The following is a 26,044-nucleotide window of genomic DNA, read 5'->3' on the forward strand; positions in this document are numbered from 1 at the left end:
GCTATCATTATAGCATTAGCCACCCGCAAACTCCCATGAGCCTCAGCTCGCAGACTCCCATGAGCCTCAGCAAAGTGTCGTGGCAGCCCTCTGTAAACAATCACGTTTCTCAAACACTCTCCCATAAAAGTGATGGGAACCGACTACAGACTGATTTAACACATTGGTGCTGCATATTTATGATTCCGTTGGATATTGATCCGTAAACGTACTCGAAAACATTAACGGAGCAGCGTATTTTGAAATAAAATAGCCTCGCGGGTACAACAGCTTTTCAATGACGCCCCCTGACCACGGTTGCCGTAATACTGGGAAGCGATGCGACCTTGTAATTTACTAGTCGTACTAAAACGTACTGAAACATTTTGGCAGAGCGCTGTGTACAACCAGTATGGATCAACAAATTCATCAATTGATTCATATATAAGGCGCTCTGCATTATAAGGCGCACTGTGGTTTTTTGAGTAAATTTTAAGTTTTTAAGTGCGCCTAATAGTGCGTGAAATACGGTAATTGACATTCATAGGTTTGGGGGAAAACATTCTAAGAACTTCAGGATTCCAGCAGAGCAAGGTGAGAGCTGTTGTCTACAAATGGAGAAAACATGAAACAGTGATGAACGGCCTGCCTACAAAAAAATACCCAACCAAGACAGCAGCGACAACTCATCCAGGAGGTCAAAAGGAATCCAGGACAGCGTCATAAGAACTGCTAACCGCCCTTGCCTCAGTTAAGGTCAGTGTTCATGACTTAACAAACAATAAAACCACTCATGCACGACAACCGTCCAGAGTTGCTGAATTAAAACAATTCTTTAAAGAGGAGTGGACCAAAATATCTCCACAGATTAGTACAAGACACATTGGCAGTTAGACAAAACGTTTGATTTCAACCTGCTACTAAATTTAGAGATCAAGTATTTTCTCCACACAGGTCCAGGTACTTTTAGAAACTATATTTAGTTTTCTTTCTATATCTTTTATCTGCTATCTACATTTGTCTGGCGATCTTAAACATTAGTAAAAATAAAAGATTAAATGTTTAGTCAGCTCCAATGTCTGCTGACAATATGAACTACAATAACATCTGAGATCAGATAGAATGCCCTTTACTATCTCCCTTTTCAACTGTAGAAATTCAGGCTTGATGGACTCTCCCGCACACCTCCATTTCTCAATAATATCTATGGATAGCGTAAGTGTAGGAAAATGGAAATGATAGAGGGAGATGGCATGAAAAAGAATTTCAGTGAAAAATCTCTTTTACTCTCACAAAGTAAAGCAGTGGGAACACACATCACTGGAACAGGGATTTTATTCATTAGAAACACCACAACAGCTGTTTCACGATGACCTCTTTCACACAAACACGCACATTTATTTTGTATAGAGTTAAAATTACGTAATCAACTTCCGCCACCCTATTATACAACAGTGATGGTTACAGATAGAGACGTACATACACGCTCACATGGACACACAAGAAACCTTTCTTCAACTTAACTAAAATGCTTTTTATCCTCCTTGCATTTAACTGAAAGTGGTCAGATGGTAATTCATCTGGATTTTAATTCTCTTTGATGATAAGCATGGTTTTCTACTGCAGTTACTGACACCTAATTCAATAGCTCAATTCTAATCCGACCAATAAAGGCATAAACTATTACTTTAATCCGGTCTGTGGTGGCTGGGCCGGTTTAATCCAATAAAAGTAGGGAGGAAGAAGGAGAGGGGGACAGAGCAACTTGTTTATTAGAAAGCTTTTACGACTGCAACAATAAATGTGTACGTGACTGATAACAATACATACTTCAGACCAGGTCTGTTTATTAAGATTTGTGAGGATTTTCCACAAATAACCACTACAGGATTTATAGTCACAGTCAGCTCGGACAGGCCCCAGTACACACATGACAATGAGGACAATCAGTCCTGAAAATGGAGGTAGTATGGATGGATGATTAAGGTGGGCGCTTCGTGACAATGTTGATTTGCTTTCTTTTCTTCAGCACGTGTCTTGTTGCAAGATCTGTACATTTTACCTGTATTTCTATTCGTGAAAACAAGAGGGACGATTTTTATGAAGTCAACATGTCAATGGGGTGGTGTTAAAAGTGAGATGATGAAATCATTGGAACACTCAGGAGCAGGTTTATTGTTTCATTGCTGAAAATGCTATACACTGATACTATATCATAATTAATTAATCAGGTCTCGTCCCAATTTTTTTTAAATACATTTAAATGAAATAATATTTTTTACAATCTTTTTTTTTAATTGGTAAGACAAGGGGTCAAGTTTCACTTAATGAGAAAGTTGAACCCACACCTAAACTACAGTCTCTATGCAATCCCTTCACAAACATGCACACATTCTTATGTAAAAATATTACAATCAATGCTCAATCGACCTATTAAGCATGTTTTGAGGATGTGGGAGGAGACCAAAGTTCCCAGGAAAAACCTACGCATGCACGGGGGAGAACATGCAAACTCCACACAGGGAAAGCCAGAGGTGGAATCGAATCTGCACCCTCCGAACTGTGAGGCGGGCATGCTAACCAGTGCACCACCGAACAGAGTATATTGAAATTCTGTTCAATATATCTGGTATAAAAAATGAATTTTCAAAGAATGTACTGTACTGTGCACTGTTGTGTAAATTCATGTAAAATGTAGAATGTTGTGTAATGTTTCCATTCACAGTTGGGAACCTCCTCTTGTTGACTGTGGTCCAGATATTCCAACACTTGTGTGTGTGTGTGCGTGCAATGAATGAACGAATGAATGAATTATTTGAGGTCGCAGTCCAAAGCCCTGTAAAATAAATATGATATGCAGACATGCAATGCAGCAAAAATGCTTGAATTTCGCATAATATTTATCAGGTCATTTTATACTTGACGAAAAGAATATCGAGTTCAAGAACAAAGTGTTCAATGTGGATGGAGAGTTAATATGACACAAACATGTTTTGCCCTGTTTAGACCCTGTTACCAGTGCCTGGCTGCTAGACACAACAATGCTCCTTGCAGTGTTCGATGCTCGGGCCCTAATAATATATTCAAAATCGAGGTTGCCATGTTGGCTAGGCCCTCGGCAAACGTTCGAGTTTCTCATGTGAACGCTTTGCAAAATTAATTGCCCACCTGTTGCCAGGCAGTACCTCGGTATCTGAACACCAATAGTTCATGCCATGTATCACGCCAATATGGTAAGATGGTCAACTGACAAACCTTGCAACCTTAACCAACCAAATAATTTATGGAAATCAATGCCCACATACATTTTTAATGAAAGTAGTTACCAGGGAAAATAACTCTGCTCACTTCGCTAAAACAAAATGTTTTATATCAAATAATTTTTTTTTTTTTTTTAGCAGTTTTCAAAAGACATTTGAAATGAATAGAACAGTGGTTCTTAACCTGGGTTCGATCGAACCCTAGGGGTTCGATTAGTCGGCTTCAGGGGTTCGGCAGACCTGGTATGTCATTGATCTGTCTCTGTCTCGTCTCGGAATTGAAACCATTTTTACTCTGTCTTGTCTCAGTCTCTGACAGGGCGGACTCTGTATATATTTAATCAAAACCAGTCAAGACCAAGCCAGTATAATTGTGATCAGTGAGAAATGTGAACAGTAACAAACACGGAAGGCGGGTGCTGCGCTTCCTTACCGGTGTCGCCTGGAGTGCTACAGACCCTGCACACAGAAAGCGAGAGGGAAGACTACTTAAGATGCAGCGACCCAGAAAATTTAGAAAAAAATATAAAACAATTCATCAGTAATTAAGTTTGGTTTCCAAAAGAATTTCATATAGTACAGTAGGCCTAAAGTAACCGTTAAATAAACAAAGTTAAAATCAGAACACCCATTCTAAGACAATAAGCAAAAATAAGCTCTTTTTCACCTGTGATGCTTTTGTTTTTGCTAACATTCAGAGCTAACTGTGACTTAATTTTACAGCCAATTTAGCTTTCATCGCACTGCAAGCTAACACAAAAACAAACAATGAACATTCCAGGTATTCGTCAAACCCCTAAGCAGGTTCTCATTCTCATTCAATGAAAACATTATTCATTACACCAGTAAATGGTCCATGTTTTACACACGATCAACGGGAGATCGTTGTAGTCTACATTGTCCTCTATGTTGGTGCTTCAGCTGCAGAAATTTGATCATTTGGCTCAGCAATGAAACTGAAAGCTAACACTGTGCTAACTGGTACAAAGTAAATACCACCAGATTTTGTTATTTTTTTTAGGGCGGGTGGGTGTCTTGTCGCAATTTGACCTCCAAAAGTCTTGGTCTTGTTTTGGTTGAGATACTTTCGAGTCCTAGTAATGTCTTCGTCTCGGTATGTCTGGTCTTAACTACAACAACTACCCAAAACAATGTTTCCATCACAAATCTCCAGAGAACAAATTGCGTTCCCCTTTGCAGGTTCCACTGTGTATAATACTACTTCTACAACGTGGATATAAACACATGCAATAACAGCAAGAAAGCTACATTTTGTTAGTCACTACGACATGGCAAATGTTTTTGAGTGGCTGATGACTTTGGAATTAGTTATTACAATCAACCCCAATCACTAGTGGTAGAACTACCAACTATGTTCCAAAACTACAAAGTATACATCACATTGTGCAGATGCTGATACATCCATCCTCCAGCACTTAATTCACTTTTAGGTAATGCATCGTTTTTTGATACTGCAAACCACACATCTGTATCTCCTGCGTCTCAGCGAAGCTTTACTCTTAAAAGCTGCATTATCAGTGTGTCCACAGTGACACATAGCATGTTCGTGGTTGCTTAGCAACAGTTGCTGTGTGATACTGCTGAAGGTGGGAGTGGTGCTGAGGTTTTGATCACTGTTCGGAGGGGTGGATCATCATAACAAGTCATCATTAAAGAGGAATTCATTTGTTTCTGTTTTATGTCAATGGGCTTCTCTGCCAAATGTCACGACCCATTTGCTTCTTTTCTCTGTGAAGCCAACTTGAAAGGTTTTGCTCTCATGCCGCATTTCAACGGTGCCCTGCGTTGGGCTTGATTTAAAAATAAACATCAGCTCCCAGAGCACAGCAGGTTCAGGCATGCTGCTCTTTATGCGCTGCACCGATAAATTCATTATTTATAGGAAGTGGTGTTGCCACTCTGTTATTTTAAGACTTTAAGTCATGTGACTTTTTGTGTCTTTAGGGCTTTTGTGTGGTGAAACTGATCTGTGAGGGTAGACTTTAGTTTTGCATTAATATTGAGCAAATAGTTGGCCAAACTTCAAATGGGCCACACTAAAACTGAACCCCTTTCAATCTACCCTAATGAAATCCTGTATTTTTATTCAACCCGACTATGACTGATTCACACATATGAAGGCATATCGATGTCTGGATAAGGGTCACTTGAAGAAGATGTAAATGGGTAGACAATCACATAGAGCAGGGGTGTCAAAGTCAAATGGACGGAGGGCCAAATAAAAATTTTAGCTACAAGCCGAGGGCCGGACTGATCGAATGTTCATTGATTTTTTTTTAAATGATGCATATAGTCTAGTGAACCTAATTGAACCTACTAAAAACCTAACAAATATATACCAATATGATCAGATAAATAAAGCAATATTTTCTTATGGCTCTGTCAGTAATCTTTAATTTTCAACAGACACGAAATGACAAATTTCCTTTATATAAAAATCCCCATAACATGAACATTAAATGAAAGAAACCTGTATTGTTTAAGGCAGTGTTTCCCAACCGCTGTGCCGCGGCACACAAGTGTGCTGTGACGAATCATCAGGTGTGCCGCCCAGTTTCGTCTAATTGTTTCAAAGTGAGAAGCATGTAGTGATAGACAGGGCAATTAAATGCTCTTGCAATAGAGGGCTGTGTATCAGCGCGATATGTCTACTCTAGCAGTAGGAAGTTCATAGTTATCCTCGAGTGAGACAGTGCAGGTAATAGCAATGGATAAATATTTGAAAAGAAAAAGTACTCAATCTGACCTGGGTCCTGAAGAAAATTCTGACCCAGATGAAGGCCCTAGCATGAGCACTGGTCAGAAGAAAGCAAAAAAGGTGAGCTTAAGACAATATAATGAAGGCTATCTTGCCTTTGGATTTACTTTTACCGGAGAAAAAAGTGCGGCAACTCCGCTATGCCTGGTGTGCGGGGAAAAGTAGTCCAACAGTGCCATGGTTCCCAGTAAACTCAAACGCCATTTAGATACAAAACACCCGTCACTACAAAACAAGAGTATGGACTATTTTGTTCAACTGCGTGAACGAACTGGGAAACAGGCAGAGCTACTGAGGAAAAACACCAAGACGGGTGAGAAAGCTCTTAGAGCTAGTTACCAAGTTGCTGAACTCATCGCCAAATCAAAACAGGCACACACCGTAGGAGAGACGTTAATAATGCCCGCCTGCAAAATTATCTTGAAAGAGATGCTGGCGCTGTTAAAGAAATAGCCCAAGTCCCTCTATCAAATAATACCATTTCCAGACGTATTCAAGACATGTCTGCAGACATTGAGAAGACAGTTTTGGAAAAGTTGCACATTAGTGGGAAATTCGCTTTGCAAATTGATGAATCTACGGATATCAGTGGACACGCGCAGCTTCTGGCAAATGTGCGCTTTGTAGACGGAGACACCATCAGTGAAAACTTTCTGTTTTGCAAGGAATTGCCAGAAAGAACAACAGGAGAAGAATTTTTTCGAGTTGTGTCAGAGTACATTGAACAAGGAGGACTGAAGTGGCAAGACTGCGTAAGCGTTTGCACCGATGGAGCAGCTGCCATGCTCGGGCGCACCAAAGGATTTGTAAACAGAGTGAGAGACCAAAATCCAAAAGTCATCGCGACGCATTGTTTTCTGCACCGGGAAGCACTTGTTGCCAAAACATTACCAGCAAACCTAGCTCCTGTAATGGAAGATGTTGTGCGCATGATAAACTTTGTGAAGACGAGACCAGTAAAAAGCCGCATGTTTACATCATTGTGTGAGGAAATGGGGCAGGAGCATATTGCTCCACACGGAGGTCCGGTGGCTTTCCCGTGGCAAAGTTTTAAGTCGTGTTTATGAGCTAAGGGAGGAACTCAAAGTGTTTTTGACAAATGAGAAGCACGATGACGCTAACTTGCTCTCAAATGATGAGTGGTGTGCAAGACTGGCATATCTGGCAGACATATTTAAACATCTGAATGACTTGAACACGCGAATGCAAGGTCGAAACAAAAACCTGCTCACAAGTACAGATAAAATACAGGGGTTTCGTTCAAAGGTGCTGCTCTGGGAACAACACATGGAAAGTGCCAACCTAGAAATGTTCCCAAACACCCAGAAATGGCAGAGTGTCAACAGAGCTGCACTGTGTGAGACAATAGGTAAACATCTGCAAAGTTTGGAGCAGAAGTTGTCATGTTATTTCCCTTCACTTTCCACTGATTGCCTTGACTGGGTGAGGAACCCATATAGCTCAACTGCAGTTGGAAGGGACATGACTTTGCAGGAGCAGGAAGAAATAACTGAACTGAGACAAGATCGTGGTCTTAAGCTGCGCTTTTCGGATGTACCTTTGGACAGTTTTTGGCTGACTGCTGCCAAGGAGTTCCCTATTCTGGGAAACAAAGCAATTTCAGCTCTTCTCCCTTTCTCCACAACCTATCTATGTGAGCTGGGCTTTTAAAGCATGACTACTTTAAAGACTAAGAAAAGAGAGAGACTCAGAGCTGTTGAGGAAGATCTTCGTGTTTGTCTTTCTTCAATTCCTGCAAGAATATCAGCGTTGTGTTCAACCAAACAGGGCCAAATTTCACACTGAGTAAGTGAATTGACAATAAATGTTCATTATATTTCATTATATATACGTTTTGTGACATTTTTGTTTGGTGGTGTGCCGTGTGATTTTTTGCAACATAAAATATGTGCCATGGCTCAAGAAAGGTTGGGAAACACTGGTTTAAGGCACCATCAGTAACCTATATTTTCTATTTTAGCAAAAGTGGGCTAAATTTACTTCAAAGAAAAAAATAATAGCAATTTTCTATCATCCACTCAACTGAAATATTTTTAAAATATAATTGGATTGAAATACAATAAAATAAAGTGCAAAAATCTATTAATCAAAAACAACACTTTCCTCAAGGAGAAGTAACATGCAGTGAAAACAAATACTAAACTTTAACTTTTAAACTTTCTATTTTAGCAAAAGTGGGCTAAATTTACTTCAAAGAAAAAAATAATAGCAATTTTCTATCATCCACTCAACTGAAATATTTTTAAAATATAATTGGATTGAAATGCAATAAAATAAAGTGCAAAAATCTATTAATCAAAAACACTTTCCTCAAGGAGATGTAACATGCAGTGAAAAAAAATATTAAACTTTAACTTTTAAACTTGAACTGAGTAAAAACTCTAAATATGTGATTGCACAGAAATGTTCACTTGTTTGAGGTTGAGGGTGCTACTTGGTGGTGTCCCATCTTTTCCACAAGTTCATCAATGTTCGGGGTAAGGCTCTGAGCTGAGGAAATCCTCAGAATTGAGTGAAGGTGTTCAGCAGTAAGTCGACTTCTGTGTGATGTTTTGTTCAGGTTCATCAAAGAAAACAGTTGTTCACACAGGTATGTGCTGCCAAACATAGACAACATTTGAGCAGCCTGGATGCGCAGCTGGGGCATTGTGTCGGGGAGGAAACGGGCAAACTCCGCAGCACCCACTGCCGCATATTTTGCCCTCAGTGCATCATTGCATTGGAGGTCAATCAACTCCATTTGGAAGTTTGGTGAGCTTTCCACGTCAGCAGCAAATGGATTACCGAGCAGTTCAAACCTGTTTTTTTGTGCTTCAAAGTCAGCAAATCGGCGTCGAAAGTCAGCGGCAAGCATACCTATTTTATCAGCAAACTGTGCGCTCGGGAACACACTGGTAGAGAGCTTCTCTTTCATGGTCTGGCAGCTGGGAAAGTGGCTCAAATGTTCTTTCCGCATCTGCGTCTCCCACAGAGTCAGTTTGGTTTTAAATGCCTTCACTGTACTGTACATATCAGAGATGACACGATCCCGACCCTGCAGCTGCAAGTTTATTGCATTCAGATGACTCGTAATGTCACAAAGAAAAGACATTTCACACAGAAACATCTCGTCTCTGAGTTGTGTTGTGTCTTTCCCTTTGCTGTCCAAGGACAGACAAATCTCCTCACGAAGCTCGAAACATCTTTGGAGCACCTTTCCATGGTTTAGCCATCGCACCTCTGTGTGATAACGCAAATCACCATGCTCCGTTTCTAACTCCGTCAGAAATTCCTTGAACTGGCGGTGATTTAAACCTTTGGCTCTGATAAAGTTAACTGTGCGCGTGATGATGCTCATTACATGTTCCATTTTCAAGGCTTTACCGCACAATGCTTCCTGGTGTATGATACAATGATAAGCTGCCAGCTCACCTGTCGCGTTTTCCTCTTGCATCTTTTCCCGTATCTTCGCCACCAATCCGCTCCTCTGTCCACACATCGCAGGTGCTCCGTCGGTTGTCAAACCCATGAGTTTTTCCCAAGGCAGCTCCATCTCATTTACACATCTTGACACCTCGTTATACAAATCATGACCCGTAGTTGTGCCATGCATCGGACGTAAAGCCAAAAATTCCTCTGTCACGCTTAGGCTGGAGTCCACTCCGCGAATGAAAATTGACAACTGGGCAATGTCCGAAATGTCGGTGCTCTCATCCACAGCCAAGGAATATGCGATGAAATCTTTTCCCTTTTTCACAAGCTGCTCTTTTAGATTGGTGGACAACTGGTCTACTCGCTCGGCAATGGTGTTTCTGCTCAGACTCGCATTTAAAAAGAGTTGCCTTTTTTCTGGGCAAACCGTCACAAACTTTAATCATACAGTTTTTGATGAAATCCCCCTCCATAAATGGCCGGGCTGATTTAGCGTTCTCTTCTGCCAAAATAAAACTGGCCTTGACAGCAGCCTGGCCTTGTGATTTAGCTTTTTTGAACAGAGCCTGTCGAGATTTGAGGCCTCGTTTTAATTCCTCGGCCTTCTGTAGCCTTTTTTCCATGTCCATATTCTTGTTTTTGTCCGCGTGTTTCGTTTCATAATGTCGTCTCAGATTATACTCTTTCAGTACCGCCACACTTTCTCCACACAGAAGACACTCAGGTTTTCCAGCTACCTCCGTGAACATATACTCCGACTCCCACCTTGTTTGAAACCCCCGGTTCTCAGTGTCCACCTTCCTTTTTGCCATTTTTGATGGGTATCTGAAAGTTAATTTTACAGTTATGCTGACGACTGCTGTGCTAATAATAAACACTGAAATGAAGCAGCGTACTGCTCGGTGCGTCACCGTTGCATTGTGGGAAATGTAGTATTGGTGCGTGTAAAAGATCTGCGGGCTGCCGGCTTGCTGCGGTCTGCGGGCCGGTTCTAATAGTAAATCAAGATCATCCCAGGGGCCGTAAAAAAACCTTCTCGCGGGCCACATCCGGCCCGCGAGCCTTGACTCTGACATGTGTGACATAGAGGCTCCAAATCAGAATGATTTATAAGACGTGAAGCATAAATGACGTAAAGCATCAAAATATGTTCCTTTGATGCTGTTCAGTAGTAGTGTCTAGATTCTAAATCCTTGCACTACAGTCAGCTCCACAAAAGCATGTTAATTAACAATAATTTATGTTCCGATGCGTGCTGCAGTTTACAACTGTAAAGGGAGTAGTCACTAATGGTGTGGTGGCACCCTCGTATAACTTCTGTGTACGTAGAGAGCATGGGTTCAGTTGCCATTCAGTTATGGTGTGAATGTGAGTGTGAATAGTTTATGTGCAATGTGATTGATGAATGATCAGTCCAGAGTGCAGTCCACCCTACATCTGATGTCAGCAGGCATTAGCTCCCCACGGCCTTGACCAGGATATGCGACCAAAAAAAATGAATGAATGAATCACCTGTAAGGGGAGCATAAGGACAAAGGCACACAAAAACTATTTAGTAACCAGCTCAAGTCATATTCTGACAGCACAATATCCTTGAATATATCGTACTGTCACGGTATTCGTATTGAAATTGTAGCTCTAAAATGTGGTTTAAAACAAAATATATACTATATATAAGGTATGGCGGCACAGTGGGGCACTGGTTAGCACGTCCGCCTCACAGTTCAGACATTGCGGGTCGATTCCACCTACGGCCCTCCCTCTGTGGAGTTTCCATGTTCTCCCCGTGCCTGTGTTGGTTTTCTCTGGGCACTGCTCTTTCCTCCCATGTCGGGAAAACATGTATGGTAGGCTGTTTGAGCACTCCAAATTGCCCGTAGGAGGGAGTGCGGATGGTTGTTCTTCTCTGTGTGCCCTGCAATTGGCTGGCAACCGGTTCAGGGTGTCCCCTGCTTGATGACTGCTGGGATAGGCTCCAGCATGCCTGCGACCCCCGTGGGGACAAGCGGTACAGAAAATGGATAGAGATATCACACATCTGTTTATAGTGGAAGCGTTACACAAGGCTTTATGGTGCCCAAATTTTGCGATGCGGCGACTGAAAAACTATAGAAAATAAATGGTCCTCGCGGCTGCCGGAAAAGATGAAAAAGAAAAGGCGGGGAAGAAGACCATAGCTATACAAGTGTGTTTCTGTTGTCAGTAATTTAATGTCTGTCATATTTAAATGCTAACATTTGTCAGTTTCTTTTTTTTTTTTCAAACAAACTGTGGCTATAGGTTGTTTGTGAAATTGTGAGATTATGCTAAAAACAAATAATAGCATTGTGAAAATACTTTCACCAGAGTTAGAGCCAGAGAAAATGTGAGTGAATGGCCATCAAGGGCCTGACTGAATTCAATGATCAATCACTTTCTCACGAATATCGGCCAATAACGCTCAGCCACCGATTAATCAGAGCATTCATAGTATATATTAAATATATTTATATTTGTAAATATATTTCTTTCTTCTCAGGTATCAAAGATTTTTTAATGCAGAAGACCATTAAATCAGATGAGTGAAAGTAGGGAAAACTGTGCTAAAGAAAAATAAAAAAAGTTAAAAAAAAGTCAAAATTGGCTAATCAATGAATAAAAATAAAAAATCAAGGGATTTTTTATAATAAATAAAATGTGTGATGAATTACAGTTGTTGTACTTCATTCATAACTCTTGTAATATTGCTGTCTAAAAGTGTCCCTTTCTACTGTATAAACAACCACATTCATCTTCTCTTTTACTTATTTTCTCTCCATAGCACAACACAACTATGACAAGCCCTAAATTTTAGTGCCCCGTCTCCATGACAACAATCGGAGGTGGACGCACAGTAACGACGTAGTAGCGCTGTGTTTAAGGCCTGATATTCACTCTGTTGCAACTTAGATTAATTGTATGTGCCACTGGGCAGTGTGAACATCCAGTAAATAAATGAATCACATTGTTCATGACACAATAACAGTGTAGAAAATGTGTAATACATTTTATTGTGTTGCCATCTGTCATGTTACCATCCTTCAACTCCAAATCTCCAAGTCTTTGAAGTCAAAAAATAATAAACAAATAAAATAAAACATCATTTCTAAGCAACGTGACTCTTATAAACTCAAGCCGAATGAGAATTTTCAAATTCAAGTCAAATTGTCACGCACATTTTTACAGAAGAACATGATGTCAGCAGGCATAAGCTCCCCACGGCCTTGACCAGGATATGCAAGAAAAAATAATAATGAAAGAATCACCTGTACGGGACAAACCCACACAAAAGCTATTTAGTAACCAGCTCAAGTCAGATTCTGACAGCACAATATGTATGACGTATTGTAGCGTTGCAGAATGAATCAGGCATACTGGCTAGTTAGCAACAAACTTGTTCATGAGAACAAAAAGGATTACTGTTGGCCATAACTATGCTAAAACAACAATGTCAACCATGCAGTAGATAACTGTTCAAATAAACAGTGGATGCACCACTTACTGTTATCCTACAGTAATATAATGTAATTCAAAAAACAGTAATACAATGTTAAAATAAATTACGGTAGGTACATTGTAAAATAACAATTACTGTATCCCTTCTGCCAGTAATTGAAATTCTTTACAGTGTATTTAAAGAGCTGAGACTTGCACCCAAAATCTGCGTTCGGTATTTGTTCATCGTTTAAGCAGCAAACCCCAAATACTCCACTGTGTACTACAAATGCTACATTTGCTGAAAGCATGGCATAGTCCACCCATCCATCCATTATCCTCACGAGGGTCGTAGACACGCTGGAGTCTATCACAGCTGATTTCGGGCAGTAGGCGGGGGACACCCTGAACTCGTTGAGTGGCAATTTGCAAGGCACACATAGACAAACACCCATTCACACTCACAACCACACCTACGGACAAGTTGGAGTGGTCAATTAGCCTACCATGTCTTTGGAATATGGGAATAATCTGGAGTACCTGGAGAAAACCTACGCAGCCACAGGGAGAACATACAAAGTCCACACAGGAAGGCCAGCGCCGTAGTCGAAGCCTGCAACTCTGAACTGTGAGGCGGACGTGCTAACCAGTGCTCCACCATGCTGCCACCCAACATAACATACTGTTCATTATTTTGAATAATTTTCTCTTAAAATACATAAATTAAAAAAAATATATTAACAATTTTCCTAATTCCTCGAGGGTGCATGGGAGTTCGCCCAACCAGTCCACATGTGTTTTGTGGACTTGGAGAAGGCGTTCGACCGTGTCCCTCGGGAGGTTCTGTGGAGGGTGCTTCGGGAGTACGGGGTGCCGAGCCAACTGATAAGGGCGGTTCGGTCCCTGTATCACCGATGCCAGAGTCTGGTCCGCATTTCCGGCAGTAAGACGGATTCGTTCCCAGTGAGGGTTGGACTCCGCCAAGGCTGCCCTTTGTCACCGATTCTGTTCATAATTTTTATGGACAGAATTTCTAGGCGCAGCCGAGGCGTTGAGGGGGTCCGGTTTGGGGACCTCAGCATCGCGTCTCTGCTTTTTGCAGATGACGTGGTGCTGTTGGCTTCTTCAGGCCGTGATCTCCAGCTCTCGCTGGAACGATTCGCAGCCGAGTGTGAAGCGGTCGGGATGAGGGTCAGCACCTCCAAATCCGAGTCCATGGTCCTCGATCGGAAAAGGGTGGAATGCCCTCTCCGGATCGGGGATGAGATCCTGCCCCAAGTGGAAGAGTTCAAGTATCTTGGAGTCTTGTTCACGAGTGAGGGGAGGATGGAGCGTGAGATCGACAGGCGGATCGGTGCAGCGTCGGCAGTAATGCGGACCCTGTACCGGTCCGTTGTGGTGAAGAGAGAGCTGAGCCAAAAGGCAAAGCTCTCAATTTACCGGTCGATTTACGCTCCTACCCTCACCTATGGTCACGAGCTATGGGTCGTGACCGAAAGAACGAGATCTCGGATACAAGCGGCCGAAATGAGTTTTCTCCGCAGGATGTCCGGGCTCTCCCTTAGAGATAGGGTGAGAAGCTCGGTCATCCGGGAGAGACTCGGAGTAGAGTCGCTACTCCTCCATGTTGAGAGGAGCCAGATGAGGTGGCTCGGGCATCTTATCAGGATGCCTCCTGGACGCCTCCCTGGGGAGGTGTTCCGGGCATGTCCCACCGGTAGGAGACCCCGGGGACGACCCAGGACGCGCTGGAGAGACTATGTCTCTCAGCTGGCCTGGGAACGCCTTGGGATCCCCCGGGATGAGCTGGATGAAGTGGCTGGGGAGAGGGAAGTCTGGGAGTCCCTCCTAAAGCTGCTGCCCCCGTGACCCGACCCCGGATAAGCGGAAGAAGATGGATGGATGGATGGATGAATTTTCCTAATACCGTTTTTTTCCGGACTATAAGTCGCAGTTTTTTTCATAGTTTGCCGGGGATGCGACTTATATTCAGGATTGACTCATGTGTGAAATTATTAACACATTATATCATTTCACATGTTACTTTCACACTAAAACGCTCTCGGCCTGTGGAATAATTGGAACTGCAACTGACAATGAGTCTGATGTAAGCCACGTAGAAGAGGAAGCGCTGCATCTTCTACTTCTGGGGTTAGCGGAGTTGTTTATAAGTGACACCGAGGATGAAGATTTCATTGGATTTAATGATTTGGAATGACGCGATTTGGAATATCAATGTTTCGATAGATGGATGTTATTTATGCTATAGTTATTTGAATAACTCTTAATATGTTACGTCAAGCACATACTCAGTTCCTTGTTTATGTGTTTATGTAACGTTAGCATACCGCACCTTCAGCCCTTTTGGTGCCTATTCTATTTTTATTTTAAATTGCCTTTCAAGATGACATGTCTGTTCTTGGTGTTGGATTTTATCAAATAAATTTCCCCTAAAAATGCGACTTATACTCCGGTGCAACTTATATATGTATTTTTCTTCTTTATTATGCATTTTATGGCTGGTGCGATTTATACTTATGACCTTCAAACTGTCATTAAAAAAAACAGATGCAGGTCGCATACAGGCAAAAAACTCATCTCGGTTGCCTTCAATATGAACCTGGCCTAACATACATTTAGGCTTGCTGCCTATATATGCTACAATATACTGTTATGTGTTTCACAGATCCCGGGAGAGTAAGTCAGTAAACTCACATTTATTTTCATCGAATGCTACAATGTGGTCTAAGTGGATGGTGAAACAGGTCAGAAAAAGAGACTTATTTTGCTTGTCATCCCTGCCCCTATCATTAAAATGATTTATAAGTAAGTTTAATAAATACGAAAACTTGACAAGACAAAAATAGCAGAACAGTGATTGCTCCTCTCTCTCAAAAGTATTTTTTTTTTTTCAAATTTTAAAAGCGTGTCCCTTGAAATGCTTACAAAATTGGTTAGTACGGCTAAACAAACAACATGTTTACTCGACCCGCTTCCAGCCAAACTACTTCAAGAATTATTTCCAATTTTAGGACCGTCCGTCTTAAATATAATCAATCTGTCTGTTTCCTCTGGGATAGTGCCAATAGCCTTTAAAACCGCTATTATTAAACCACTACTTAAGCGAGCAAATCTTGACCCGGACTGTCTCAGTAATTATAGGCCAGTTTCAAACCTCCCATTCATAGCAAAACTTCTCGAAAAAGTAGTAGCACAGCAGCTTATTGATTACATGGTCGCTAATAATCGATATGACTCTTTTCAGTCTGGTTTTAGAGCTAATCATTCTACAGAGACAGCACTTGCTAAAGTGACTAATGATGTCCTCATAGCTATGGATTCAAATACGTCGTCTGTATTGTTACTACTTGATCTTAGTGCTGCCTTTGACACTGTAGACTTCGATATTTTATTAGGGCGTCTTAAAAGTTGTGTTGGTATCTCAGGATCAGCACTAAGCTGGTTCAATTCCTATCTATCAGGCAGGACGCACCGAGTGGTCCATGGTAATACGTCCTCTGAGCTTTATAATGTTACGTGTGGTGTCCCATAGGGATCGGTACTCGGACCGATTTTATTTAATATTTATATGATTCCGCTTGGGGACATAATACGTAAATATAATATTACGTGTGGTGTCCCACAGGGATCGGTACTCGGACCGATTTTATTTAATATTTATATGATTCCGCTTGGGGACATAATACGTAAATATAATATTAGTTTTCAATGCTACGCGGATGACACCCAATTATATATGCCGTTATCGATGACAGATCCACAGAACTGCTGTAATCTCGAGGCGTGCCTTGCGGAGATTAAGCAATGGATGTCTCTCAACTTCCTTCGTCTTAACCCGGATAAAACTGAGATGTTGATAATTGGTCCTACTCGTTATCAGCATTTATTTAAGGAAACCACTATAACTATAGATAACCGTACTATCACTCAGAGTGATACGGTAACTAATCTCGGGGTAATATTTGACCAAACGCTCTCCTTTCAAAAACACATTAAGAATATAACCAGGATTGCGTTTTTTCACCTTCGTAATATTGCTAAGATTCGTCCTATCCTCTCGACCGGGGATGCGGAAACTATTATACATGCGTTCGTCACGTCGCGCCTGGACTACTGTAATGTATTATTCTCTGGTCTTCCTAAATCCAGTATCAAAAGTCTACAGTTAGTGCAAAATGCCGCTGCGAGGCTGCTCTCACGGTCAAGAAAATTTGATCACATTACCCCAATATTAGCCAAATTACATTGGCTCCCGGTCCATTTAAGATGTGACTTCAAGGTTCTTCTACTAACCTATAAATCACTGCATGGCTTAGCGCCTTCATATCTCGTCGACCTAGTCGTTCCTTATGTTCCGTCTCGTAACCTTCGTTCGCAAAACGCTAGTCTTTTAGTTATACCGAGGGCCAAGAAAATGTCTGCAGGGTCTAGAGCATTCTCTATTCGGGCTCCAGAGCTTTGGAATGCCCTACCAATGGATATTAGAACTACTACCTCAGTAGAAACATTTAAGACACGTTTGAAGACACATTTCTATGAGATGGCCTTTAACTAACTTGTGATGGCCGATTTAGCCGGAGTTTGTTCTGTTCTCTCTGCCCACCTCCTCCCCGGCTGGGGAGGGTTAGGGTTAGGGTTAGGTGGCTCAAAAGCTGATAGCGGCTAGCTGGATTCTCGGGGACCAATTCAAGATGAAGAAACTGCAGCTCAACCTCCTTGAAGACACTGCCAGGACAATCGAGGGCACCTCCGACATCCATTTTTTTTCATTGATTTTCATATTATGTATTACTTGTGTACTCTCTGCATCCATTACAACCTGGTGATCCTGAAAGGGGGATCCTTCCATCTGTGGTCCCTTCTCAAGGTTTCTCATTTTCCCCTGGCAGGGGTTTTTTGAGTTTTTCCTTGCCCTTTTGGGAGCTTATGATCAGGGGATGCTTTGAGAATAATTGTCAATTTTGGCTATGTGAAGCCCTTTGAGACTGTTTGTGATTTAGGGCTATACAAATAAACTTGACTTGACTTGACTTGACTTTTTGTCCCTTCTTACATCATGACAGCGTGGTGGTTTTGCCTTTTGATTTTATAGCCAGTCCTAGTTGGCTATGAGAATGCACACTGCATTATAGCGTCAGGTAACCTTGACTAAAATATGGTCTTGCACTGCCAACAAAGTGATTTAAAATACGCCTTGGCACAAAAGAAGATGACGACACCCGCATGGGCCAATTTATTTACACTGCGTACTTGCTAAGAATTCTAAACCACACGTGAGCTCCCATCCAGAAAACAAGGAGGGCGAGCAAGAGCTGTTGTAAACGACAGTGTTTTCGACTGCCCTCGTCTTTGTTTTCATTTATTCATGTTGAATATAGCATATATAGAGCGTTCAGCGTTCTAGCCCAGCAAAGCTTCATGGGACAGTTCAGAAAAAACTGATAAATCTGCGATTTCCTGTTTTCTTATTCAATGTGTTTTTATGTCGTGTAGTAAATATGTAAAATTTGACTCACAAACATTTCTAGCATTGGTTATTGGTCTATCTATTTTGTTAGATCAATTATCAATTAGACTTCATCTATCACTATTATTTGCGTGTAAATTATTACTATTACAGTGGTACCTCTACTTACGAACGCCTATACTTATGAACTTTTCGAGATACGAACCGGAGCCTCGTGGTTTTTTTGCATCTACTTACGAACTAAATTTCGACTTCCGAACCGATGCAGCAGCCACCCACATCTTCTGCTCTGTCATTCTCTGTTTGTCTCGGCGCTAAGCAGTGTAGTCGAGTACGTCTCCTAAGAGTATAGATATGAAACTCGAAATAATAAAGGAGCACGGCGAATGCATGCATATTGTTGAGCTCGTGACGGAGTATGGCCGGTGTTGAGCCAAAGTAGGTACCTCGGTGAAAGTCACACAAAACAACTTTACAGATTTGAACAAACAGTTGTATTTATTTTCAGTAGCGGCGGAGGTACGTATTTTGCACAAACGATAGTATTTATTTACCAATGGCGGCGGAGGTACGTACTCCTCTACGTGTTACGTCTAGTCCTCTGATTGTCTTTTTGCCCCGATCTACGTAAAACATTATGTCCTCTGATTGGTTAATCGGGTCTTCATATTTCGCCTGTATATTACGGAAGTCACACAAAACAACTTAACAGATTTTGGAATTTGGTCCACACAAAAGGCGCACCTTATTAAAAGTCGCACCTTCATTTTTTGATCAAATTAAAGGCTTTTAAGTGTGCCTTATGGTGTGAAAAATACGGTAACTTAGTTAATTTACTGAGTACAAAGTGCAGATCTACACAGCTCTTTCTTCTAGGCTTTATATGTGAGCTATTTCTTGAGGGAACTTGATATGTGCAACGTAATGTGGTAGAATGGATTGAACAATTTAAGTGGCTAAAACGCAACATATTAAAAACAAAAGAGCAAATATGCGTTGATATCATGGTATTTACTAATGGCATTTGTACTGACCCGATTGGGGCGGTGTAAGTATTGCGTTGGCGCAATACAGTGCCACAATTGTCCTGTACCATCGAGACACTGTTAATGTCGGGCTTTAAAACGGATCATGTTTCTTAAAATTATTTTTAGCTATAAAGTAGGACAACATGACGCAACAACGCTTTAAATGTTTTCCAGTGAAACAATGTTCTTTAGAATGGGGTTGTGCTAGGACGATGCTTTTTCAGTTGTAGCTTAATGTAGGTCTCGTACACAAATACATTAAAATGCGTGCAGACCAAATACAGAATCAAAACCATTCTCACTGGAAAAATAAAAGTACCATGATCGTTATCAATCACTGCAGAATTAATTTGTTCATGCTAATTATAGCATATGAGCTGTAACACAAACAATTCATGGCTCACTTGCTACAGGCTGGGCAGCTGTGAGCATTATAAACATTATAAAGCCCTTCAATATAGTTTTGAACATGACCATACAATGCGACATCTGCATTAGTGACTTAAAGACAGAAGGAGACATGTTTAAAGGTGTGTAAAGAGGCTAATGGGAAAAATATGAGAAGAAAGGATTTGGGTGTAGAAATTGTAAAGCGCAAGAGCTGCACACACACAAACAATGATGCTCCATTTAGCAGCATCACAAAATAAACCCATTTTCATTGCAGGGCTGCTTGCAAGAGACACGATAGCTATGAAGTCATAAGAAAGCTTAAAATAGACATTGTGCTTGTCCTCTGATTGGGTGTTCTTACAGTTATATCTATGCTCCCTTTAGAGTTTGTAAATCATGTAAATAAATGTAAATAATTTTGCCGGAGGCAAAAAGATCTGGCGCACTCATTCGAAAACGCAGGTTAGCATATCTCGACATAATGTTTACGTAGGATTGGATGCAAAACATGGTCATTTGAGAGAATGTGAGGACATTCAATCTCCACGATTGATGATATTAGACTATAACAACGTGAGTGATGACTTTTGTGTCGTGCCGTCACAAGTGCTTCCAAGACAAGGGCAGGAACAAAAGACGAGATCTGTATCAAGCATCAGTAAGTCATCGTGACATAGGTTATGATTTCACTGTGCTAGGTGCAGGCAAAAGAAGGGAAGCCAGCAGTAAACACCACTACTTTTGTATACAAAAATTGTCCTCTTGTTTGGGTTTTGGTTACCAAAGCCGTAATAGCAAAAACAAAAATTTGAAATATCACATCGTAGCCTCGGCCAGTCATGCATGAAATGTTGAAATTTATAATCGACACCTTCAGTGCCATTTCTGTCACATCTGTCTGTTTTCTTTCATAAGTCACCAAGAGGCGCACTGATTAGAACATCTGCCTCACAGTTCAGAGGTGCAGGGTTCAATTCCGGCTCCGGCCTTTCTGTGTGGCGTTTGCATGTTCTCTCACTGCCTGTGTGGGTACTCTAGTTGCATCACACATCCCAAAAACATGTATGGTAGGTCGATTGACCACTGTAAATTATCCGTGGGGGTGAGTGTGAATAGTTATTTGTCTGTGTGCCTTGTGATTAGTTGGCAACCAGAACACCGCCCAAAGACAGCCCCAGCATGCCCGTGAACTCGTGAGGATAAGCGGTTTGGCTGATGAATGAAAATCACCAAGGTAAGCAAACACAAAGTGGTCGGAGAGGCTTTTTTGGGACTGAAATCTAAGGGTTATTTTGTCCATATATGGGGTACTCCCACCATTGCCTATCCAAAATAGAGGTGCACCACGCTCGGTGAAGGGTGGGCCACATCACTGGAGACTCCCAATCCTAAAAGTCCAACTTTTACATTTGCACAAGCTGAGCTCTGGGCGTTGTCTCACAGTTTTTTATATTGAGGCACACGGAATGACTAACTAGCGGCGGGACCAAGCAACACGGGCTGGCTCACTGGCAGTGACTGCTTCAGCCAGATGGATGGCAAGCAGATGGGTTGGAGAGGTCCGGCGGTGGGCAGAGAGCTTCACTGTGTGTCGCGGCTGGTTGATCCTACTGGCTGATGTAACACAGACAAATCTGGCTGGTGAGAAGTTAAAATCAGTGTGCTAATAATTTCCCTTTTATCTCCATCCATCCATTTTCTATACCGCTTGTCCCCACGGGGGTCGCGGGCCTATCCCAACAGACACCCTGAACCAGTTGCCAGCCAATCGCAGGGCATACAGAGACAACCAAACATTCACACTAACACTCACACTTAGGGACAATTTGGGGTGCTCAATCGGCCTACCAAGCATGTTTTTTTTTGGGATGTGGGAGGAAACCGGAGTGCCCGGAGATAACCCACACGGGCACGGGGAAAACATGCAAACTCCACAGAGGGAGGACCGGAGGTGGAATCAAACCCGCGCCCTCCTAACTGTGAGGCGGACATGCTAAGCAGTGCGCCACCGAGCTGCCCTCCCTTTAACCTTCAGAATGCAATTCCTGCCTGGACAAGCCATAGGATGTAGTGGGAGCTGTGTTTGTTGAAATATGGTAATGTCTGTTTTTAAGCGAGGGCACTGGATCTTTTTTGCTCCAGTTAAGTCGCGCCCCCAAAATGACACCACATTGTTTACAAACTTGAAAGTGGGCTATTGTCAGTAGGGAACATGCATTGACATTTACACTGTTGGATAATGTCACCGTATTATTTACCCTGCTAAGCACGGAAAGAACATACAAACTCCATACAGGAAGGGCTCAGGTAAGATTCAAACCCAAACTCTCTTAGCTTTGAAGCACATGCCCTAACCACAATTCCAAAGTGTGGCCGCTGATGACACAATGTTTTCGTCAATTTGGGAAAAATATTTGGTTGTTGTACTGAATAGAGTATCTCATTCAACTTCGGCTTTTTGACACACGCCTAGGGATTTTTCCATCTGTCAAACTCCTGTATTATAATTATTGGGGCTGCCATGTGCTCTGTCTGAGTAGTGGGATACACCCAGACTCATCCCTTAACCTCATTTTGTGTGTGCGTGTGTGTTTTTTATGTTTGTGTGCGTGTGTGAGAGGGAGGGAAATTCTTGATTCTGCAGCTTTATGTGGACATTAGCAAAGGACATAGTTATGAAGCAAAATTATGTAATAATGAAGTAAGAAATCTTTCAGGAAATTTGAGAAACCAAGACAAAGACATATGGTGGTTAAAAAAGATCAATCTTCTCTTTGTCCTTCTTGGGCACATTTATTCATATTAATGGTACATCTTATTTGCATGACTTATAAAGTGCAAAATATTTCACCTAATGCAAGGCAGAAGTGCAGGGCTGACTGAACAGAATTTATTAACAGAAAAATTAGCAAGGGTCCTAGTGTAAGATCAAAATACAATCACCCCAAAAGTCCGAATGAAAATCAAAACTCACACTGGTATGTGCGAGTGTAAAGAAGCCTACATGTGTACATACTACCTACAGGTCTACGCCACCGCCTTCTACAATACAATTAAATGTATCATTTAGTAGGCTCGGTCTCTATTATTGCCACTTTGTACTTGTTCAAAAAGTAAAGTGAAAACCCCGACCACAACTTGCAACCCTGTGTTGTCCAAGCCAATACCAGCCAGAACAACATTCTCTGGGTTAGAGTGAAACTGCAACACATTTTCAAAACGTGTCTGGGCTACCCGCGACTGTGAAGGCAAACTGCATGCTGCATTGCTGCAGTGACGTCCGCACGGCCTACGCCCCGGCAAGTATGAATCGGCCTTAAGTCACTTGATATAGCCACACCACTTATTAGTTGTAATGTCACTCACTCTGTGTGTTCATCTTAGTTACAGTTGTCACAATGTGAGCTATAGCAGAAGTGGTACAGCAGCGCTACAACTACATTGCCTGCAGATGAACTATATAAAGACTATTACTATAAAGAACTGGTTGAAGAAACAAGTGAGAGTGAACTTGGTGATCTGAATTTAAAAAATGGTATTAGACAGGTTTGCGGTACACCTCAAAATGTTTACCGTAATTTCCGGACTATAAAATGCACCGGATTATAAGCCGCACCAGCTAAAATTCAGGGATATTTCAGTTTTTTTCTTACATAAGCCGCACCGGCACCGACTCCTCCGTGAGTCGTTACCTTATCGTGGTGGAGGGGTTTGCATGCCCCTATGATCCTAGGAGCCATGTTGTCGGGGGCTTCATGCCCCTGGTAGGGTCACCCATGGCAAACGGGTCCTAGGTGAGGGGCCAGACAAAGCACGGCTCACAGAAGCCCCTTATGATGATTAAAATTAATGGACTTCGTTTTCCCACGCCCAGACGCGGGTCACCGGGGCCTCCCTCTGGAGCCAGGCCTAGAGGCGGGCCTGGAAGGCGTCTGGTGGCCGGGCCTTCGCCCATGGGGCCCGGCCGGGCACAGCCCGAAAAGGAAACGTGGGTCCTCTCGAGAGGGGCTGGACTCTCTTCCACTCTGGAGTTGCCCACGGTGAGAGGCGTCGAGCAGGTGTGGGTATACTTATTGCCCCCCGACTGGGCGCCTGCACATTGGGGTTCACCCCGGTGAACGAGAGGGTAGCCTCCCTCTGCCTTCGGGTGGGGGGACGGGTCCTGACTGTTGTTTGTGTCTATGCACCAAACGGCAGCTCAGAGTACCCACCCTTCTTGGAGTCCCTGGAGGAAGTGCTGGAGAGCGCTCCTTCGGGGGACTCCATCGTTCTACTGGGTGACTTCAATGCTCACGTGGGCAATGACAGTGAGACCTGGAAGGGCGTGATTGGGAGGAACGGCCCCCCAGATCTGAACCCGAGCGGTGTTCTATTATTGGACTTCTGTGCTCGACACGGATTTTCAATAATGAACACCATGTTCAAACATAACATGTGTGCACTTGGCACCAGGACACCCTAGGCCGCAGTTCAATGATTGACTTTGTAGTCGTGTCATTGGATTTGCGGCCGCATGTTATGGACACTCGGGTGAAGAAAGGGGCGGAGCTGTCAACTGATCACCACCTGGTGGTGGGTTGGCTCCGATGGTGGGGGAAGATGCCGGTCCGACCTGGCAGACCCAAACGCTCTGTGAGGGTCTGCTGGGAACGTCTGGCAGAATCTCCTGTCAGGAAGAGCTTCAACTCCCACCTCCGGCACAACTTTTCCCACGTCCCGGGGGAGGCGGGGGACATTGAGTCTGAGTGGACCATGTTCCGCGCCTCCATTGTTGAGGCGGCCGACCGAAGCTGTGGCCGTAAGATCGTTGGTGCCTGTCGTGGCGGCAATCCCCGAACCCGCTGGTGGACACCGGCGGTAAGGGATGCGGTCAAGCTGAAGAAGGAGTCCTATCGGGCCGTTTTGGCCTGCGGGACTCCAGAGGCAGCTGACAGGTACCGGATGGCCAAGCGGAACGCGGCTTCGGTGGTTGCTGAGGCAAAAACCCGGGCGTGGGAAGAGTTTGGTGAGGCCATGGAGAATGACTTTTGGACGGCTTCGAGGAAATTCAGAATTTGTAGGCGCAGCCAAGGCGTTGAGGGGGTCCAGTTTGGGGACCTCAGTATCGCGTCTCTGCTTTTTGCAGATGACGTGGTGCTGTTGGCTTCTTCAGGCCGTGATCTCCAGCTCTCGCTTGAGCGGTTCGCAGCCGAGTGTGAAGCGGTCGGGATGAGGGTCAGCACCTCCAAATCCGAGTCCATGGTCCTCGATCGGAAAAGGGTGGAATGCCCTCTCCGGATCGGGGATGAGATCCTGCCCCAAGTGGAGGAGTTCAAGTATCTTGGAGTCTTGTTCACGAGTGAGGGGAGGATGGAGCGCGAGATCGACAGGCGGATCGGTGCAGCGTCGGCAGTCATGCGGACCCTGTCCGTTGTGGTGAAGAGAGAGCTGAGCCAAAAGGCAAAGCTCTCAATTTACAGGTCGATTTACGCTCCTACCCTCACCTATGGTCGCGAGCTATGGGTCGTGACTGAAAGAACGAGATCCCGGATACAAGCGGTCGAAATGAGTTTTCTCCGCAGGATGTCCGGGCTCTCCCTTAGAGATAGGGTGAGAAGCTCGGTTATCCGGGAAAGACTCGGAGTACAGTCGCTACTCCTCCACGTTGAGAGGAGCCAGATGAGGTGGCTTGGGCATCTTATCAGGATGCCTCCTGGACGCCTCCCTGGGGAGGTGTTCCGGGCATGTCCCACCGGTAGGAGACCCCGGGGACGACCCAGGTTGCGCTGGAGAGACTATGTCTCTCAGCTGGCCTGGGAACGCCTTGGGATCCCCCGGGATGAGCTGGATGAAGTGGCTGGGGAGAGGGAAGTCTGGGAGTCCCTCCTAAAGCTGCTGCCCCGGCGACCCGACCCCGGATAAGCGGAAGAAGATGGATGGATGGATGAAGCCGCACCGGACTATAAGCCGCACGTGCACACGAGTTTTTTTACAAAAAAAGACAGTACCGTAATTGCCGGACTATAAGCCGCGACTTTTTTCCAAAATTTTGGACCCTGCGGCTTATAGTCAGGTGCGGCTTATATAAGATTTTTTTCGTGATTTTTGTGATGACTTGATCACTTTTACTCTTAACACTATTATATACAGTAAAAGCTACAAAACAAACTGACAAATAACTCGTTTTCAAATCAGACGAGTAAAAACTGGTCAAATATTTCTAAAAAAAGCTATTATTAAAAGTGAAGACAAT

General features: G+C 43.1%; 1 protein-coding gene and 1 pseudogene across 9 annotated transcripts in view; both read right to left on the reverse strand.

The window, feature by feature from the left end:
* The window catches only part of LOC148400041 (SH3 and multiple ankyrin repeat domains protein 2-like), a 267,857-nt gene that overhangs the window by 57,849 nt on the left and 183,964 nt on the right, over positions 1 to 26,044 (reverse strand). The window lies entirely within an intron of this gene.
* Positions 7,763 to 10,073, reverse strand: LOC148400043 (general transcription factor II-I repeat domain-containing protein 2 pseudogene; annotated as a pseudogene).

The sequence above is a fragment of the Syngnathus floridae genome, chromosome 3 (genome assembly GCF_059516105.1).
Source record: "Syngnathus floridae isolate MCC-2025c chromosome 3, RoL_Sflo_1.0, whole genome shotgun sequence".
In the NCBI taxonomy this organism is placed as follows: Eukaryota; Metazoa; Chordata; class Actinopteri; order Syngnathiformes; family Syngnathidae; genus Syngnathus; species Syngnathus floridae.